The sequence below is a fragment of the Pinus tabuliformis genome, chromosome 1_1 (genome assembly GCF_031772625.1).
Source record: "Pinus tabuliformis cultivar Carrire ecotype Pingquan chromosome 1_1, CPIR1, whole genome shotgun sequence".
Classification (NCBI taxonomy): Eukaryota; Viridiplantae; Streptophyta; class Pinopsida; order Pinales; family Pinaceae; genus Pinus; species Pinus tabuliformis.
This window is the reverse complement of record NC_142297.1, coordinates 636,254,524-636,277,289: the sequence shown is the minus strand read 5'-3', so window position 1 is coordinate 636,277,289 and position 22,766 is coordinate 636,254,524.

Here is a 22,766-nt window from a genome sequence, read left to right as displayed (position 1 = left end):
GGACTTTCTACTATCACTCCAAATAGTGTTGTTAGCACGTGTCGCTTCAATAATCCATTTGGTCAAAATCTACTATTAAGTTCAAACCCCCAGGTTCAAATGTCAGGGGGAAATGTTCCCAACATGATTATACCAGTCAATCAACATCATGCATTCAATGTAGTAAACACAAGCGCAACTTGCAGACATGCAATGCTCTCTAACAACTAACCTGATATACAGATGAAAAATCTAACCAACTAAAATAGACAAAACTTTAATAATTTTTATTTTCTTTTATTGAAAAACATAAGCACTTAAGCTATTTTCCTAAAAAAAAAAATTATCATGAAACAGGCAATGAAACATAGTGCACAATTGTAGATCCTTAAACAAACTATAGGAAACTTTCCCAACCCAGGAATTCATAGAACAGACTTTTGATCAAGATATTGGCTAGCTAAAACACTTTAGGAGAGGCTACAGGGCGTTAATGACAGGACTAACGGTTTGTTTACAAGCTAGAAGAGAACTCATGGGTTTGCACTAGTAGGGTGCGTTAGGGGGGGAGAAGCCATAAAAATATTCTTTCAACTTCTCCAGAAAAATATGGATCTCCTCTTTGGCTTTGCGTTGTTCTACGTCAGCTTATGCTACCCAACATAGCCTCTACGTTGCCTCTTCTGGATCTCTATCTGCCTCCTCTATGATGTATTCCCAAATCAAGAAATTATCCAACCGGAACTATCCCTCTCCCTCACTACAAGAAATATTATCAATCAATTCTCTAGCAACTTATGTGTTGCCTTCTCTGAGAAATTTGATCTATTGATCTCTCTCTGATGTGTTTTCAAAATACCCATCAGGCCTCCTCTTATAATCTTCTCATTGAGAACTAACAACCCAAATTAGATTCTAATCAATGGCTTAGTTCATTTTGGGTTGATCCTCATCTTTTTCTAGGAATTTCACCCACAGTTTGATTAATACCCTTAATTTTTTTTAATTTCCTAAGTTTAGAGTTATGAACCCATTAAAAATAATTAATTATTTTAATAAAACTATCTCTAGGTGGAATTTACCAAAATGGTCTCTTGGTATTGTGGAATACATGTGTCCAAGCCTCCCAAAAAAAATTTAGGCTTAGAGCACATTCGATGCTACCAGAAATCAACACTCCCTCTTAGCGAGGAATGTGCTCTAGTAATGCAACCTGCTGAAGCATCACTTTGACTCTAAAACATCTACCTCTACGCTACTGATGTATGACATCACTTCCCGCTAACTATTGCACAAATTCTGCATTTGTACTGCTGTTGACCCTACCACTGCCAACACTGCATCTCTACTGCAACCCTTGTAACTTTTGCATCTCTGTTGCTATTGGCACTTCCACTGCCAATACTGCGTCTACACTTCAGCCTTCTCCAACTACTATTGCTACTGTATCAGCAACAAAAAAGCATCCAAAATTACTGATTAATAGAGAGAGAGAATCCATTTCGAATTATGGGATGAGTACTACGTAGGCTGACGCATGGATTGTCCAAAGGCAATAGAGAGTAGTTCATCTTGAGCCAAGGTCAGTGTCGGATCACCTGTGGGTGTGAGATTTTTATCACTAGACTTATTGTAAGTCATTTCTCCATACGGACTTCTAGATTTGAGCATCCATATTTTTGTACTCAGATTTACTACTGCATAATAATAAAACCCTCAATTGTTGCACCCGTTTTCCCAAGTTGGGTTTTCCCGGGGACATTTGTCCAAAAATAAGTGTATTTATAAGTGGAAGTTCCATTCATACATACAACATGACAAACCACTTGACCTAATAGTGGAATGTGAAGTCAACAACACCTGCTCCTCCAAAATAAGTATACTCCCTCTACGCTACGGACAAGCCAAGGCTAAAACAAAACTCCCAAGCCTCCTCTAAGCCTAAGCCTAGTCAAAAGCTTGGCCCCCAAAAATCCCTTTACAAGAGCTATGAGGATGTATTTATAACCAAATGGGGTGAATCTTCACATCCCCCCTCGGTGACTATTTGACTCCCCTCATGACTCCTCACATTACTTATGACTTTTCCCATTCCATCATGGACACATAGAATTTCAATTATATAATAATTACAAATAATATACATTTTCCACTCGCACCCATATAAGAAAAAATAGGGTAGAGACAACTTGACAACCTAACAAGACAAAACACTATGATGCCAGAGTTTGGGTGACTTGAAGCTGGCAATCTCAACTTGATGTATCTCAGTCACATACTCATGCCAAGGTTGGCATTGTGCAATGATCTCCCCAAACTACGAGATGATGTCAGGCTAAATGTAGACTCTTTCTTTCATAGTCATACAGGTCCAATGTTTTGGAGATAGTCAGAACCTATTTTTCAATTAGGAACACCATCATTTGAATCTAAATATGTCCATCAATGTATTTCTACATTTTCTCTCTGTTCAACTCCAAGTCCTCCTTGGTGGTGATCACAGAGGGATTCACTCAGCGAACCACTGACATATCATGTGTGTTCGTGGCATATTAAACAATACCCTTAATTTGAATACATATTGGAAATTCCCTCTAGAAATCACATTACTTAACCCCCTACCAATATGAACCAAATACAACTTCTGAATTTAAGAAAACCCCTACTTTCAGTAGATATTGTAGGTATCCATTTTTTCATTAACATTCTTGATACTCTATATTTTTTCATTAAGTTTAGGCTATATTTTTTATATTTTTGTTGAGGCCTCGAAAATCGCTGCAACAACATTGGGGGATAACCACCCGGTCCGGACCTTAAAAGCAGCTCCTTTTCCATTTGGTGTGGTGGCTCCGACTGTTCATCTAGGTCCAGTTACCTTCTCTCTATTGCTATTGGTTTATAATGTATTTTTAACTACCAATAGACAGGGACATCAGATCACTTCTCCTTGCTGATCAGGCAAGAGAATGACCCTTAAGCTGATTTGGGCTCAGCCAAGCCACAACTAAAGTTTTTCCTCTTTGAGGAGAGGACTTAACAGAGTGTATAATTTACCCTAAATGCAAGTTTATTCTATGATGCAAGCAAAAGAAACTAATCTAAATCCTATCTTAATTAGGAAGATATAGATCTAACCCAACTAAGAGCAAGATAATTAAAATATTGGGATTTAAATGTCTTGTTTATAATGAATATCAAGTTAATGAAGTAGTTCAATTAACTGATATTATGGTTACCAAAACACATTCTATTGAGACCTTAAAACTGAAATAATAAATCAACAACATTCAAGAAGTAGTTCACAAAATGATATTGATTATCAAATCAATAAATCCAATAATTGAATAATGATATGTGGAAATAGTTCACAACACATTATCATTCAATAAATCAGTTTCATAAGACAGATTTCAGAGTAAGTAGTTACTCAAAAATGAGAAATTAATCCATAAAAAAAAAACAGAGATACATAATAACAAGATTGAGACAAGTTACCCATATTGACAATAATGCACAAACATGAATAAAATGAGACATTCATATCACCATAAAATTAAAACTGATATTTGAAACAGTAGTATTAGAAATACCAATTTATTGCATCCATTTCTCTGTTCTTGGTCTCCAACAGCCCTTTACATTGCTTGAACTTCTGCTTTCAAAACTAGAGCCACAATAGTGCAAGATTTGTTCTTCATGCATAATTCAATATACAAAGGGAAAATCCTCAATAATCCCCAGATCTGAGATTTTTCACTCCTCCCTCCTACAACTCTAAATTCCAATTACAATAGTGCTTTTAGAAGCTCTAAAATTGCAGAGGAGAGCAGCCCCTATTCCATTTTGCAATCTGTTATTTATACTGTCTGTGAAGGAATTCTTGAGAGGAAAGTTTGGTGAAGAGAAATCTGCCAAATCCAATTCTATTTGCTCAAAATTCCTGATCTTCAATTGCTGGAGCCTTCTCATTGATTGAGATCTTTTTCTCCATATTCTTCCCACTGTTTTCCTGCAAAAAGAAATCAAAATAAATTAAAATGCAACAACAAAATCAATCATGGCATTGCTGGCATTTAAATCAAATCCAATCAAATTTTATTTAAATAAATAACTGAAAACAAAATATAAACTTTCTTTTGATGCTTGGAATGGTTCGATTGGTAAATGATATCATTGACCAATGGATCTGCAATTAGAAGAGGCTTTGGACAAATGAAATTCAAAACAATAACTCAGAAAATTGATTTTGTTTTCAAAATTCGGCGCCTGATCTTCTGTCTGATTTTTGGCCCAATAAATGATCAAATCTGTTGGTGAAACCTCCTTCAAAATGTTCTTCTTGATTTTCTCTTTCTAATGAGCCGTCCTGGGCCTCATTTGGCCAAGTATAACTCAATTTATGAGCCTCCAAAGTTGAGGAGTCAAATCTGGCATAAATCTGGAAATTCTGCTGCTGGGCTAAAAAATGTAATTAAAAACTAATCCTAAATTAGTCTCTAATTAATTTTAATTTAATTTCTAATTAGAAACTAAACTAATTATCAGTAAACTATTTATTAATTTAACTAACTAATATTTAATTAACTATTTATAAACGAATTTAATCTAATTAAAAAACTAATTAATATTAATCTAACTGATATTTAAATATTACATATAATTAATTAATTTAATTAATATAATATATTACAGATTATAATATATTACATATTAATTAATTTAATTAATATAATATAATATATTACATTTAACATATATAACCTAATATTAAAGATATACTAACCTAAACTACTTTCCACTCATACATTAATATATTAAAACATATCAAATTAAAACATATCACACCATATGTTAATATATTAAAACATATTAAAGTAAACATACCACACCATATGTTAATGAATCATGGAACAAGTCATTGGAACCAACGTATAAGACTTTGGTTTTATTCCTTTTTGTTATCGGCACCTTCCTCATCGCCACATACCTTATCACATCGCATCGGGAGATGGATGGGTCAACGAACTTGTTTCGTATGCATATAAGTTCCGATGCGAATGGTTATTTCCTTTTGCTTCATCGCATTGGCAAATCGGGAAGGAGGTGTCGGGGCTTTTTAATATAAAGCGAAATAAAACTCCCGATGCGATCTTTTATTTGTTTTTTTATATTTTTTTAAATTTGTTTGTTTTAAATTTTAATTTAATTTAATTAATTTAAAATTTAATTTTAATTTAAATTTTCATTTTTTTATTTTGTTTTTATGAAAATAAGTTTTTAAACTATAGCTAAAAATAAAACTACAGCCACTTAGAAAATAAATGAAAAATAATAAAAATAAACTACAACCACTTGAATGTTTGGTTTTTCGAAATTAAGATTTGATTAGAAAATTGGAGTGAATTTCTTAAGTCCCGATGCTTAATTATTTGGCTGCATAATGAAAAATGTTAGTAAAACCCTCTACGAGTTAATATTTAAACTGAATGCGTTATTGGACAAATTTATTTACAAAATGCGATATTGTACATTTTATGCATTTTTAACCCAGGCTAGATAAATGATGAGATTTCAAAGGAGTGCCATTTTCAAACCAGTTGACCAAATGAGGTGAAACAAGCGTCAATGTGAAGCTTATAAAAATTCGATTCTAACAAGGCAATCAAAACAAGAATCCAAAGAAAACTAAAAATTAACGAAAGCGTAGGGCAATCAATTAAAATAAAAATCAAAAAGGTGCTTAGCCAAAATTTTTATAGAAAGGGTCCCCATTATTCGAAGCGGACGCATCAATAATGGGGGGGGGTGTTGTGTTTTTACCACAACAATTGGCGACACATGGGAGAAGAACCAGTTATCTCTGTTATGAATGAGATTTTCCTAAAATTAAAGCAAAAATAATTAAAGAAGAGAAAATTATGCTTGAAATGCTTGACTAAGTTCATTAGTCTGACTAAAAGCAAGAATCATCTAACTGTAATTTTTCTTAAAATTCCTCATACATTAAAATATTTCAAAACTCTATATCAGTCCTTAATTAGTTGTAGAGATAAAGCAGGGGTCACTTTACAGCTTAGCTTTCAAAATATACTCGTTTGTCACAGGTAGAGCCACTGCTGGGAGCAAACGTCCATAGTTTCGACAGGGTTACCTTTTAATCATCAATGATTCAGAATCCCATCTTTTTAAGAATTATTGATCTAGAGATAAATCCATCTATATATGTATTACTTTTTTATTTTTTTTATTTTTTATTTATTTTTATTTTTTATTAAATCTTAAAAGCCATTGTCCTGGTTTGGTGGCCAGATAGTTGACAATGCCATTCACTGGTTAAAATTGGGCTGAACAAGCTGGCTCGTGATGAGACCCCTTGTCTTATAATTGTTTGCAATCTTAATCCATTACCCTGGTTTGTTTAGCAGTATTGGTAATGTCAGCCTATTTTTCCCCTATGATCATGGTAAGCATGCTCATGATGAGACCTCTTATCTTTTAAGTTTAAATATATTTCTGGATTATACTCTAGAAAAATAAAACTCTTTGGGACAGGGAGAATCATTGACTCCTTAAGAGTTAAGAATGACAATTTTAGAGTTAAAGGTGCTTTGCTGTAAAGTGTCTTTACTTGGTTAAAAATAACTTTTCTTGACTGATAATAGAACTCTGAAAGATCCTAATGAAATTTTGAAATCTCAAAATGATTACAATTTGATGAAAAAGAAATTTTTCAGATTTTATGATACTTTGCCAACTTCTCTTGATTGGTAATCTCTTCCTTAAGTATGTCTACCTCTATAACAAGAAAATCAAACTTCATTAAGAGATTTAAGAAGAGCTAATAGGTGACTATTAACAATTTTTCTCCATGTATCCTGACCATTGTTAGGTAACAAATATGCCTTCCATATAAATAATGGCAAAGTCACCAAAATCAAAACTGAAAACCAAAAGAAAAGAAGTCTTATGCTAAAGTGAGAAAAGAAATTAGCAAACAACAATAAAAACAAAGAAATCTCTAAAAATGGAAAGGAAAATCCAAGTCTTGCAAGATAAACTCAAACAAGAATGTTTATACCAATGTCTCCAACAATATGAAGAAAAAGAAAATAAGCATGTAATCATTCCTTCTTATGTTGAGATTTAGAAAAACATACCTTGCAGAGTTGTGAATGCTTTAGGCTTTTAGATAACAGTGATTGTAAAATTCAGCCACCATGAAAAATTTCTGTCTGATATTAATTTTCTTGTTTTAAAGCATTATCTTAATCATTTTCTAAAAAAAAAAAAAAGGAATGCTTAGAGAAACAAACTAAAGGTTCAGAAACTTCCTGGTGTGGCTGTTTCAATGAGGATTATTGCTGCTTCTTGAAATAAAGTCGGGAGAAGAGTATGGACTTTCGAAAATATGATCTGGCAGAGGATTGAAAGCTTTAAATGGAGAGCTGCAAAACAGAGTTTTATATCAGCATAATTTAAAAACAAAAATGAAACTAGAATGATGAAATGGAAATTAATGAAAATGGGCACATGAATCTTACCATTGGATAATTGTTTTTGATCTTACCTGAAAGGTGTCAATTTCTCCAAACTAACTGACTTCTTATTTTAATTAACATTAAAAACATGAAGAAGTCACACTAACCAAAATCTTGTAACCCAAAATCATTATTTATTTTATTTACACTAAAGCAAGCAGTAAAACGTAAAAATGAAATGCCTAGTGTTCAAGGGAGTTGAAATTAGAGCAAATGCATCAAAAATGAGAATGAGAATTTGCAGCAATGACTGTTTCTCAAAATATCATAAGTTTCATATAAATTCCATGATTTTATAAATAGTTAGGAATCAAGACCAAATCTACGATAATAAAATTTAAATATGAAGATAGAGAGGTCTTGAATTCCATTTTTAATTATGGAATTATATATTTAAACTAAAATGTATGAGAAATTGAAATAATTTGAATATGCTGCAAATTGGTCATTAACTGCTTTCTTACCATAGTGGTTACCCAAGCTCGCTTTTAAAATAACATATTGCCGTATCGGATGATTCACATAACATGTTTCTTCACCATGCTTCAAATTTAATCTGCAGAACTTTACCTTTATTGCTATGCCATATTTTGATTAAATGTTAATGGCTCATAGGCATGCATTGGAAGCTATTGCATCGGAGATTGCAATGGCAAATTGCCGATAAGAACATGTGCAATGAAATGAAGCGATCGCATCATTAAAGAAATATTATATCGGGGATCAGAGAATAAATTGCATCGTGCTTCCCATATTGCAAAATACACATTGTAGCTTCAGAGAAGTGATGTGAGCGTAAGAATGTGATGAAATGATTGCAATATTGGCGATGCGATGGAAGTCGTAGCTAATCGGAAATCGGCAAATTTTGGTTACCCGATGTAACACAATATATTTTTTTGCGATGCCGATATGCAATGAAGAGCGGACCCGATTACTTTTTATGATGGGATTTTAATAACATATCGGATCCGAGACATCGGCCATAAATAAAACTGCAAGGAAGCGATTGCGATATCGGCGATGAGATGGATGACGTAAATCGGCGATCGGCAATCTTAAACACCCGATGTAACACAATATGATTGTTGCGATGCCGATATGCGATGAATGACGTGGCTAATCGGCGATCGCGATCGGCAATGTTATGCGCCTGATTTAACAATTCTCAATATGCCGATATGTGATGAAGAGTGGACCCGATAATTTTATGTTGAAAATTTGATAACATATCGGATCCGAAACATCGGCCTCCTTTAAAGTTATACTCCTACCATTATTGCGATTGAACGGACGCGATATTTTATGAATTTTATTTGAATTTGATATCAGGTCCGGAATTATGTGTTTATCGTAATATCGGTAAAGTCGATTATCAGAGATAGGCGATTCATGTTCATGGAAGTATACTTCACTTGGAAAGCTCCGATAAGCGAATTGCAATATGACATATGAGTAAGATAATACATCGGAGGTCTTTAATGAACAATTTGTGATCAAAAGGAATGCTAAGAGCTACTTCCGATGAAATGTTGTGATGCGAATGGTCTTATGATATTTCTTGAAATTTCAATTGGGTTTTCTAATGAATGAAAGCAAAGCTAAAAAAATGCTTAAACTCTAATGAATCAGAATTGAATTTCCCTGAACCTGTTTGCAAATTTAAAATGAGTTTGCTGCTTACTTCAGATTTTGAAAAGAAATAAAAACCTGCAAATAAAACAGAACATAAATAAAAAATAAGCTGAAGAAAAGAGGAACTAATAAGAGATGAAAATGAACTTGTAGATGCGTATCTGGAAGGAAATTGTCTGCAAATTTTACCTTATGAATCTTCAAATTCTTCCTTTGATTTATCAAAATTTTGACTTTGTTCAAAATCATCTCATCATTTATTCTAAATCCAAGTTTGCAATCAGCCTAAATAAAAATCAATCATTCATGTTCATGGAATATAAAATTTACCAGAAATAAATATGAAACTATGCTTCCCTTTCGAAGTGAAGTAACAATTTATTACCTCTGCTCATTCCGAATTAATCTTGAGAAAAATCTGTATTGTTATAGTGACTTTTTAATAATGCCTTTAGTAAATAGACATGATGCATTTTATAGCATCAGATAATAAACTAAAGATTAGAATGAGATTAAGCCACTGATTGTAGAAAAATGTCAAAACAGATTTAAATGTGTGCACTTGGCAAAATGGGCATCCTTAAGATCAGCTTTTGGCAAATTCCGAAGAAGATAATATGAACTTCATATGATTACCGTGAAAGGTTTGACTGACTAATAGTGATCGAATTAGAATTAATCTTATCATAGACAGTCATACATTTCATGGGATAATGAGATCATGAAGCTTTTATATCCTCAACCTTTATCATATAAATTTTAAAAGAAAAATCTTAAAATGAAATCTCAAAATAAAGAAAAGTGGCTTTGAAGCGATAGATGCCATGTGCAACTTTAATTGAATTTAATCAAGACATTATTCAAAATAAGCAGAGTAGAGATATTGCTATAAGAAATTTCAAAAAGGAAAGCAAGAATTAAAATTTTCTGATAAGGAAAAATGTTTTCAGTGAACATGTATGAGAAGGCTGATTGCTTTGTTTTATTTTTTAAATCTACAGAACTATTGCAAATAAATTAACTACATAAAACAAACTAACTAAATTAATTCTACTCCTATTCTAACCATATACATGAAAATGACTAGGTATAGTCATATTTCCAGTGTAACCATTCTCTCATTTTTATTCCCGCGTTTATGTGCAGTTCAAATGTTAGTAATAAAAATACAAATTTGACTAAACTAAGGAAAATAAATATGAAATCAGAATGTACAGTTATTGTTAGCAAGTTGATTAAAATCTCATTCTCTTGAAATTTCGTTTCCAATTGAATACCAATTGGATCATAGAAATCTGGATGGATCTCTATTAAAAATTGGGAAATGTTCAAAAGAAGAGATAACATGCCAGATTGTGAAGATGAGCTTTTAAATTCAAAGGCCTGGAAAGAATTGTTAGTATTATGTGCAAATGTTAAATCATTGACAATTTTCCTTGAAGGAAAAACTTCCAAATAAGTTTCAAATGAGTCAATGAAAAATGAATGGAAGTCTGTCAAATGACATGGAAAATTATTAATTAAATTGGATTGCTGGCAGATTTCTAAAAATACATTCTCTTGTTGATATTTCCTTTGAAAAGATAGAAGCTTTTGATAAGTAATGAGCATCAATTGACATTGATATGTTAATAGCTCTTGATGTTCATGGTTATAATATGAAACATTAATTTCCCAATAAGGCAATTCATCAATTGAGTGTTTGATAATAAAGCGCTCAATATGCCAGCGAAGAGTGTGAAAATCTTGCAAAATAAAATCAGAAAATAAATCTAGGTTTAAACAAAATAGCTGTGAAAGAAAAACTAAAATGAAATCACTATTTGTACAACTAATGTTACAGCACATTTGGGATCGTTTTGAAATGATTTCATTTTCACAAGGAATGGCCAGAATTATGGAATTTGAAAAATTTTGAATTCCAACTAGTGATTTAGAAAACAAATTATGATTATGAATAGGAATGGGAGTTTGATCCTCATACGAATCATAAATTGGAATGTTTTCTTGAGTGGTGAAATCATGAAGATAATTAGCTACTCTAAAACGAGGATTGGTTGGGATAATTTCTAAATTGAAGCTTTCCTCATTCTCAGATGTTATTTGAATTTTATCATGAGGATTCTCTTGAGAAAAATTGAAATCAACATCCTCAATATCAGAGTAATCATCATAAATGACCTCACAAGATTCTCTAGAATTCCCTTCAATCTCATCCAATATACCAAAACCAGAAGGAGCAAGAATTTCATGTTCATTAATGGCAGAAGAATGATCAATTATTGTTTCTTTATCTTGATAAAAATTTAATGGTAATTCATTCAGATCAGCCTCTTTAATTTCTGAAATATCATTGATACTAAGAGGAGAAAAATTACTATCATTAAAAATATCAGGATAAAGGGAAAAATGTGAACCTGAAACAATGCATTTAAAACTGTCTCTGTTTGAGAGCTCTTGTGCATTATGCTCATTGTAAATTTCAGATTGCAGATCATTCCTTTGCATGCATATGCTTTCTTGAAGAACGCTGCTTTGCTGCTCTCATTTCGGCATTTGTTCATTATGGAGAAATTTAGAAATTTGTACAGCAGTTTGCATTTTGATTGCTGCTTGTACTTGCTGATTTACGATTTGATTTTTCGAATTTTCTCCACAGTAGCTTTTAGATTTCCAGGCTGCTTTTTCTCCAAGATTGCTGTTGTTGTCTTCTTGCATTTGAATGGAAATATTTTCCAAGCTTTGTGAAACCACTTTATCACAATTTATTTGCACATCCAAATTGGGATTCTCATTTGTATTGGAAGGCGATGGAACAAAGCTTGAATCAATTTCATATGGATTGGGAATGGGAGGCAGAGAACAAACATATTCAAACCAATCTAATGATTCTTCTTCTGTAGGTTTATCTTCATCCTTAAATCTTAAACAATTAAAGTGAAATCGAATATGAAAATCATTAACAGACTCATTTTTAAACCTTCATAGATATTCAATTTCTTGACATACCTGTTCATAATCGTAGCCGTCAAATTTACAAATGAAAATTGTAACAAATTGATCCCAGCTATGGATTGAGGCAACTGGAAGAGTTCTACACCAGCTTCTGGCTTTTGCCGCAAATGTGAGAGTAAAAATTCTGCATAAAATGCCTTCATCAATTCCTTGAAAATCATATTTTGAAACATTTTGAATAAATTGAAAGACATGGTTAAAAGCAGAAGAATTCCTCTTACCATTAAACTTTGCCTAAGACAAGAGTCTTACCACTTCGGGTGGAGTATTGGAGGATGCGCGTCCATGGATACAACTCCATATTGGAAGTTTAAGAGGAGCCATAAACAAAATGTTAAAATTGAAAAGACCAATAGACAAATAATCTCAGGCCCTCCTTCTAGCGCCATTTTGTTGAGGCCTCGAAAATCGCTGCAACAACATTGGGGGATAACCACCCGGTCCGGACCTTAAAAGCAGCTCCTTTTCCATTTGGTGTGGTGGCTCCGACTGTTCATCTAGGTCCAGTTACCTTCTCTCTATTGCTATTGGTTTATAATGTATTTTTAACTACCAATAGACAGGGACTTCAGATCACTTCTCCTTGCTGATCAGGCAAGAGAATGACCCTTAAGCTGATTTGGGCTCAGCCAAGCCACAACTAAAGTTTTGCCTCTTTGAGGAGAGGACTTAACAGAGTGTATAATTTACCCTAAATGCAAGTTTATTCTATGATGCAAGCAAAAGAAACTAATCTAAATCCTATCTTAATTAGGCAGATATAGATCTAACCCAACTAAGAGCAAGATAATTAAAATATTGGGATTTAAATGTCTTGTTTATAATGAATATCAAGTTAATGAAGTAGTTCAATTAACTGATATTATGGTTACCAAAACACATTCTATTGAGACCTTAAAACTGAAATAATAAATCAACAACATTCAGGAAGTAGTTCACAAAATGATATTGATTATCAAATCAATAAATCCAATAATTGAATAATGATATGTGGAAATAGTTCACAACACATTATCATTCAATAAATCAGTTTCATAAGACAGATTTCAGAGTAAGTAGTTACTCAAAAATGAGAAATTAATCCATAAAAAAAAAATAGAGATACATAATAACAAGATTGAGACAAGTTACCCATATTGACAATAATGCACAAACATGAATAAAATGAGACATTCATATCACCATAAAATTAAAACTGATATTTGAAACAGTAGTATTAGAAATACCAATTTATTGCATCCATTTCTCTGTTCTTGGTCTCCAACAGCCCTTTACATTGCTTGAACTTCTGCTTTCAAAACTAGAGCCACAATAGTGCAAGCTTTGTTCTTCATGCATAATTCAATATACAAAGGGAAAATCCTCAATAATCCCCAGATCTGAGATTTTTCACTCCTCCCTCCTACAACTCTAAATTCCAATTACAATAGTGCTTTTAGAAGCTCTAAAATTGCAGAGGAGAGCAGCCCCTATTCCATTTTGCAATCTGTTATTTATACTGTCTGTGAAGGAATTCTTGAGAGGAAAGTTTGGTGAAGAGAAATCTGCCAAATCCAATTCTATTTGCTCAAAATTCCCAATCTTCAATTGCTGGAGCCTTCTCATTGATTGAGATCTTTTTCTCCATATTCTTCCCACTGTTTTCCTGCAAAAAGAAATCAAAATAAATTAAAATGCAACAACAAAATCAATCATGGCATTGCTGACATTTAAATCAAATCCAATCAAATTTTATTTAAATAAATAACTGAAAACAAAATATAAACTTTCTTTTGATGCTTGGAATGGTTCGATTGGTAAATGATATCATTGACCAATGGATCTACAATTAGAAGAGGCTTTGGACAAATGAAATTCAAAACAATAACTCAGAAAATTGATTTTGTTTTCAAAATTCAGAGCCTGATCTTCTGCCTGATTTTTGGCCCAATAAATGATCAAATCTGTTGGTGAAACTTCCTTCAAAATGTTCTCCTTGATTTTCTCTTTCAAATGAGCTGTCCTGGGCCTCATTTGGCCAAGTATAACTCAATTTATGAGCTTCCAAAGTTGAGGAGTCAAATCTGGCATAAATCTGGAAATTCTGCTGCTGGGCTAAAAAATGTAATTAAAAACTAATCCTAAATTAGTCTCTAATTAATTCTAATTTAATTGCTAATTAGAAACTAAACTAATTATCAGTAAACTATTTATTAATTTAACTAACTAATATTTAATTAACTATTTATAAACGAATTTAATCTAATTAAAAAAACTAATTAATATTAATCTAACTGATATTTAAATATTACATATAATTAATTAATTTAATTAATATAATATAATATATTACATTTAACATATATAACCTAATATTAAAGATATACTAACCTAAACTACTTTCCACTCATACATTAATATATTAAAACATATCAAATTAAAACATATCACACCATATGTTAATATATTAAAACATATTAAAGTAAACATACCACACCATATGTTAATGAATCATGGAACAAGTCGTTGGAACCAACGTATAAGACTTTGGTTTTATTCCTTTTTGTTATCGGCACCTTCCTCATCGCCACATACCTTATCACATCGCATCGGGAGATGGATGGGTTAACGAACTTGTTTCGTATGCATATAAGTTCCGATGCGAATGGTTATTTCCTTTTGCTTCATCGCATCGGCAAATCGGGAAGGAGGTGTCGGGGCTTTTTAATATAATGCGAAACAGAACTCCCGATGCGATCTTTTATTTGTTTTTTTATATTTTTTTAAATTTGTTTGTTTTAAATTTTAATTTAATTAAATTAATTATATAATATATTAATTAATTTAATTAATTTAAAATTTAATTTTAATTTTAATTTTCATTTTTTTATTTTGTTTTTATGAACATAAGTTTTTAAACTATAGCTAAAAATAAAACTACAGCCACTTAGAAAATAAATGAAAAATAATAAAAATAAACTACAACCACTTGAATGTTTGGTTTTTCGAGATTAAGATTTGATTAGAAAATTGGAGTGAATTTCTTAAGTCCCGATGCTTAATTATTTGGCTGCATAATGAAAAATGTTAGTAAAACCCTCTACGAGTTAATATTTAAACTGAATGCGTTATTGGACAAATTTATTTACAAAATGCGATATTGTACATTTTATGCATTTTTAACCCAGGCTAGATAAATGATGAGATTTCAAAGGAGTGCCATTTTCAAACCAGTTGACCAAATGAGGTGAAAAAAGCGTCAATGTGAAGCTTATAAAAAATCGATTCTAACAAGGCAATCAAAACAAGAATCCAAAGAAAACTAAAAATTAACGAAAGCGTAGGGCAATCAATTAAAATAAAAGTCAAAAAGGTGCTTAGCCAAAATTTTTATAGAAAGGGTCCCCATTATTCGAAGCGGACGCATCAATAATGGGGGGGGGTGTTGTGTTTTTACCACAACAATTTTCTAATATAAAAACCCTTTACCCCAAATATATCCCCCAATATATTGTGTCATTTTTTCCTCAATATATATCGCACAATATGAACCCACGTGGTATGATATTGCTCCCCCAGTGAGTCCCCTGTGTTGGAGATCTACTTCAGCTACTCCCTGTTCTCACCAACCTCCTATTGTGCTTGGTGCTTGCACTTATCATGGGTGAGTGAACTGACTGGTGGTATCTTGTGGGTTCTCATCATGAAGTCTAAATTGTTCTAAAACTGTGCATTTGTGGCCTAAGTGTTTATGATGATCATGGTACACTTCTTGTTGTTCTGGTTCAGTACCTGAACTTTTGCTTTCTCTATCTCTACCTATGGATTCATGATATTTACCAATGTGAGTGGCATCGCCTTGTATGGATTGTCCAATCATGCACATTAGTGATGGAAGCTTGCACATTCTTAAGGATAGTGACAAACTCTCTACACTGAAGTTGCAAGCTATGCAATTAAGAAACTACCTTATGCATGGTCATGATCACCTCATATAAGTATCACATAGTGTTTCCAAGTGCGAATACTTCAGCAACTATCATTTTTCTCATTTCTTCTAGGTAGAATTGTGCGGAAGCTGTAATCTATGTTGTTATGTAGCACTATTTAATCTCCTACCAGAGCCTATAGGTTTTGTGCCAACTATTTGTTCTCATTCGTCAAGTATTGAGTTTTCAATTTCACAATGCATACAAAGGCCAAGTTGGCTTCGACGATAGTGTTTGGATTCCTACCAGTGTCTACCACAATCACCCTTTCACTCATGAATGTGGGAGACACATCATCATTCGAGAAGTGATTTCTTTTTTTCTAGTACAATATTATTACGCAGTTCACCAAATGACATATTATACACATCCATCACCAGAACATCATCAAGGGGAACTACCACCACTTCGTCGCTTGGGTTTTTCTCTCCGGATGAAGGTGGTGGAGTTTGAATGGTGGGCTTAGCTGTGCTAGGCATTAGGTCCACATATTCATCTTGTGGCTTCGGTCCCACTTCATTGTTTGTGACTTCAATCAACTATTCAAGTTGCTTAGAAAACTCTCGTTCCTGCATCTGTCCTCTCACTCCTTCTACTACTAGTCAATGTTGTATCTTACTCTTCAACCTTTATGGATGTCATTTCTTCTATTTTGGCACATTTCCTTCCTTATTGTTCCTGCTTTTGTCTCTCATCTTGTTATATTCTTCCTCTTTCTGGGCTCTTAGCTCTACTTCCTCTTCTTTGCTCTCTGTTTCCTCTACTTCATTTTGCTTCGAGAGCCAAATTTATTTTGTAAGAATTGGATCCTTTTTCATTTTCTATCTTTGTTCCTCCTCTGTGCTGTCAAAAGCATTCATATTCCCCTTGTCTTGTACCAGATTGTCTCCTTCTAATAATGTTGTAGGATTTTCTACAATGCTAGTGTTAACATCCTTTCCATAAACAATTGAGTGTATGCATATACTGGAAAGTTAACTCACACTTTCTCAACTACTTCCCTAGTACTAATTTGAGTGGTTTCTTTTGAGGCAACTCTTTGGTGTCATTGTGACAATGACTGCTGGAGAGATGCTCAACTACTGCAGTATTTGTGGGATAGACAAGGCACTCATGGCAAGAAAACATTATTTTTAAGAAAAACCACTTTCAAGGCATTCTCATGTAGCAAACCAAACATCTAATGGACGGTATTGTGCAATTTTCATTAGAAAGAGGGATTGGATGCATGTGGGAACTGCACACTGCAAAATTCCAATACTGAAGGTTGAAGCTTGAGGTCAAAAACTACACAACGTGTAGTTTAGCTTAGTTAGTGAGCTAGGAGAGACTACGCATTGTGCAATCTCACTGGTGAGGGATGTAGACTAAGCCCTAGAACTATGCAATGTTCATTTGGGCTAGCATTTACTACACACTATGTAGTTCTAGAGGCCAAGCTCTTAGCTTGAGCCTCTAGATTGCATAGTGCCCAACTGGGTTAAGTGAAATAAGACCAAGGAAATGGCTGATATTCCCAAGGGAAGTGTGAAAATGAGAAAATTTTAGAGATAGTGATGGCTTCAGTGAAAATTTGACTAAGTATAAATGAAACAAGAAAAAATAAGTGGAGGATACAACTAAATGGGAAGAAAACCAAACCAGTGAGGAGAGTCACTGCAACAATGACTATCAATGAAAAAAAGAAGAAACTGATATGACACTTGTGAAAGGAAAATAGTACTGCATGCTACGTAGTTCCAAACACCAAGTTCTTAGCTTGAGCCTTCAAATTGTGCAGTGCCCAGCTGGGAAAAGTGAAATCAGGCTAAGGAAATAACAACTTTGCTCAAGGGAAGTGTGAAAAAGAGCATATCTGAGAGATAGCCAATGGCTTGTGTGTATATTTCACTAAGTGTAAATGAAACAAGAGAAAACAAGTGCATAAACCAAGTAAATGGGAAGAAAACTAAATCAGTTAGGAGAGTCGCTGCAATAGCATCCATTGGTTCAAAAATGAAGAAACTGATGCGACACTTATAAAATGAAAATGATAACTTGAAATAAAACTTTTACAATAAAAGCAAGTTAAAACGCTAACATGTATGTAAAGAAACAAGTGAAACAAGATTCACACAATGCTAATGACAAAAGGACACAAAAAAACTGACGAAAAGAGATAGGTGCCAAACTCACCTGGAAAAGTGACGACGATCGCACTGAAGGTTCCTTGACCTCCATGGGAATGCTAAAGCTATAATATCAAGCATGAGAATGAGCTTTAGGAGCATCAACTACATATATTTTGAGGAATTAAGGTTTATGATGCACATCCCATGAATCAAGGGAAAAGCAGCCAATGGTGATAACTTCCAAAAATAGTAGGTGTGCTACCTTCGTGTTACTAAAAATAGATCCATATATTCTAGGGATGGTTTTTTCCCTTCTCATATTTTATGTTATTTCAGGGTACCTTTCCATGCACGTCACTGGGAATAATTGTGTAGTTTGAGGGAACTTGTAGCTCTCGGCTTAGTGCACTACGCAATTTCTAAGCTTAGTCAGTGATTGTGTAGTTTCTGGAATCAGTGTTGTGATTCCTGTCATGAATGCATAACTTTTTATCTCAAGGTTGGGCTTCCAGTAATTACTAAGCAATTCTGAACATCAAGGTCAATAGTAGCTTCATGAATTCGTAGTTTTTGGAGGCAAGCACATAACTGGTATACAAGGCTTAGACAGGAAGTCAACTTGTGGCTTAGAAAATTTTCCAAGTGAAGAACACGTGAACACAAGAAAAAATGGAGGATAAACATCAGTAAAATCATAGATACCTAATAGTAGTGCAAGGTAATCTCCCGTGAAGGGAATTTAAACTCAAAAATCTAAGAAATGGCAAAATTTTAGAGGGTGGTTGTAGCTACTACAACATTGGCGACACATTGGTAGAACTCGAACTCTCTAAATGAATCTTATCTGGTGTAAAATAGATCTCATTCTTCCGGAAGTATTGTTCAATTCATTGATTATCACAACTTCCTCACTTAGTCCGAGTTGAAGACATAACCGCTTTTCATTCTCTTCATCATTGGAACACTAACGAAGCCAAGTCACACTAAGTTGTTTCGATTGGGGATGAGGAGTATTTAAATGTACAAGTAAAAGAAAAATAGCAGTGTCGTTAGTTTCATCTCTAGTGTTCCTTTGATGCTAGTAGGCCTGGATAGTACCTCGATGGAGTCACTTTAGGAACACAAACATTTCTCCACTGTCAGAAACCCTGGATGGTACCTCGACAATGTCTCTTTCTTCACCTCTCTACACAGGAAGCCTTTCTCTTCTTTCGCCCTTTATTTAATTTTTTGTTTTTTATTTGTTTTTATTTGTTCAAAGAACTATGCACAGGCACTTACTTATTCCATGGGGTGGAAGAGGGATCCCAAATTATTGAGAGAACAAGGGGCTATCCCTTTAGATAAGTATGTTTATGTACACCTCTGACATACTTCTTAGGGTTTTCCTCCCCTCCTTACTCTTCTTGACTAGAGAGACAAGGATTAACCTAATATATAAAAACCCTTTAGAGTAGGTGGAACCAGTTAAAACCCAACCATCATGATTTCACCATGACTCTCTCTTATAACAAATGTATTTTGAATCTAAGTATCATCAACCAAGATAGAAAATTAAGATTCATGTAAAGAGAGGGAGTAGCCAGAAACCCAAGTGTTGGTAGAAGAACTTTCCTCTTGGATTTCATCGCACTAGCTTCAAAAACCAGACATAGTCTCATGCGGAAACTATTTTAAGACAAAAAAAGGAAGGAAGGAATCAAAATTATAATAAAGAAAGCGAAAGAAAACCAAAGCAAAGAATAACAAAAAACAAACACTACTCCTACTCCTAACCTAAGCAGAAAGTAGGTTAATCTCACTTTACCTGATATTTCTAATGCAGGCACTAGCACATTGGTAGGCCTATGCAAGTGAGGAGATATATGTCAAGAAAAATATTTAATTAACACAAAAAACAAGAAAGATAAAAAAATGTAAACCAAAATAGTCAACGTTTGAATGAACACGCAGAAAAATAAGAACGAAAACCCTAATGTAGACATTCCACTATTATGCCATGGTGTCCTGACACACTGTGAGTCAAAGACTTACATGAACAAAATTTCAAACTGTGACGTTGAGAAAACATAAATCAAGAAAGAAATTTTAGTTTCGCCATGATGCTCTCCAAATAGGACTCCTCCAAAGGTTGAGTGATAGGATCATGAAAAATGGATGGAGGATGAAAAAATTGTAAAATAGAAGGATTTTTAATATGTTCAGTGAAGTGATGAGAAGCCTCGACTGATTCAAATCTTCTTATCAAAGATGAAACTGACCTCAATGCTACAAGAACCTGATATAACCATCGGCTCAGGCTGAAGTGTCCAAACATCTTGAGGAAGCTCCACCTCATTCGAAGATAGATTTTCAGAGATAGGTCGCTTTGAAAAAACGACAATAGAAGAATCAACATTGTGATCAGTTGAATTGATGAACAGGTCGCGAAAACCACTATCAGAAAGTTCAAGATTGCTAATGGTGGCATCCTCGTGATATGATGAACCGTATAGAGGAGAAGATGAAAAATGAGAACATTCACCCTTTACATTTCAAGAAAGGCATGATGAGGAATTGGAAATATCTGTGATAGAAAATTCAACCTCTCTACATTTAAATGAAAAACTAGCATTCCACAAATTCTAAGAATGTTTGAAAACATTAATATTATCAGAAAGTGAATTCTCACATGATTAAATTAGAATGACAGAATCACAGACAATGTCAGGATAATGTAGAAGACTTGTAGAAGTAATATGATCATCCTTCATCGCATATTCTTGTTTGACTCTTGACTCTCGAACATACTCATCGTAAATGATATCACAATTTGGCTACTCAATAATAACTCCATCCAATTCCTCATCCTCATGAACATCAAAGAAAATATTTGAAAGAGATGAACTTTCAAACTCGCACTTCAGAGGATCAAAGGGACCAAAAGGTGGAGGATCAAGGGAAAAAACCTTATCACGCACATCGAGCTGCTAGTACAAAACTACAAACGGGTTCTCAGCATGTGATATGGGAAGATATGGTGACAGTTCAACAAATAGATTCTGAATTTTTTGCACCTCAACCCACAAAACATGAGTTGTTTGATGAGAAGTGGATATGGGGTTACTTGGAACAAAAACCTTGTCCATCGTAGATTTGGAATATCTAACCTTGCGAGAAGATGGGAGTGAATTGAAACATTCTAAGTATTAAGAAGTTAATGAAATGAAAACAAGATGTAGAAATGATTTGGTTAAGATATCCCAATCAACTTCATTTTCTGGAAATTCACAACAAATATGTACAAAACGATTGTGAAAATGGTGTAACGATTCATCAGGTGATTTTCACAATTTTGAATTTTTTTGGTATAGATATTCATGACGATATCTGCCAAAAGCATGGGAAAATTTTGTGAATTTTTTTTTGAAGGATTAAATGGAGGCATCGGTCAATGTGTAGCACCATTTCCTTACGCGCCCTTCAAACATGAGAATAAACAACCTACATGCAACATCTTCAGGGAGATGTTGTGCTCTATGCAAAATTGAAGAAAAGGTTTAGTATGCTCAAGCAAGGTTGTTTCACCCTTGCCATTAAACTAAATATGTGACAAGTCATCAATGATACTCGTTGACACTTGTAATTTTATATCTCTAGAAAAACATACTGGGAGTTTGATTGTGGAAGAAGTCATAAAATGGGTGCGGAAATTAAAAAAAAGTTCAAGGGTTCATATTGTCATTTGGCCTTCCTTCTGGCGGAAGAAATGTTGACGGTGCTGGACCCGTCAACAATCAGGGGATATTGATGATATGAAGTCCCAACTAGACCTCACACCATTTGGAGTAGGAGTCCCAGCAGTGGGGTGTTTAATGATATGCCTTCGTTGCAAAATGTATAGAGTGGTGTATAGTGTCTTTGGTTAAAGCAAGTGTGAGACCTTGTGGAAAGTCAATATGATGCAAGAGTGGTTCTAATAGCAAAGCTATAAGGAAGTGTGCATAGTACGTAGTTTGAAAGGAACACACAAGATGAAAAGACATCACACAAACTAACAAGAAGACTATTCTGAAAGTTAAGGGTGATGGATTAAAACATGAGCACACATTCAACAATATTCGTTCAAATGCAAACAAAATAGTTCATAAGCATATGTGAAATTTAAACAACATACATTGCAACCATAATCAGAATAGTCCAACTACATTTACAATATATGCATGAAGACATGCCCGACTCTGATTATATTATGAGTGGAAGTTCCATGCATACATACAACATGACGAACTACTTACCCCAATAGTGGAATGTGAAGTCAACAACACTTGCTCCTCCTAAAGAAGTGCAATCCCTCTACGCTATGGAGAAGCTAAGGCTGACATAAAACTCCCAAGCCATCTCTAAGCATAAGCCTAGTCAAAACCTTGGCCCCCAAAAATCCATTTACAAGAGTTACGAGGATGTATTTATAACCAAAGGTGGTGACTCTTGGACTCCCCTCATGAATCCTCACATTACATATGACTCTTCACATT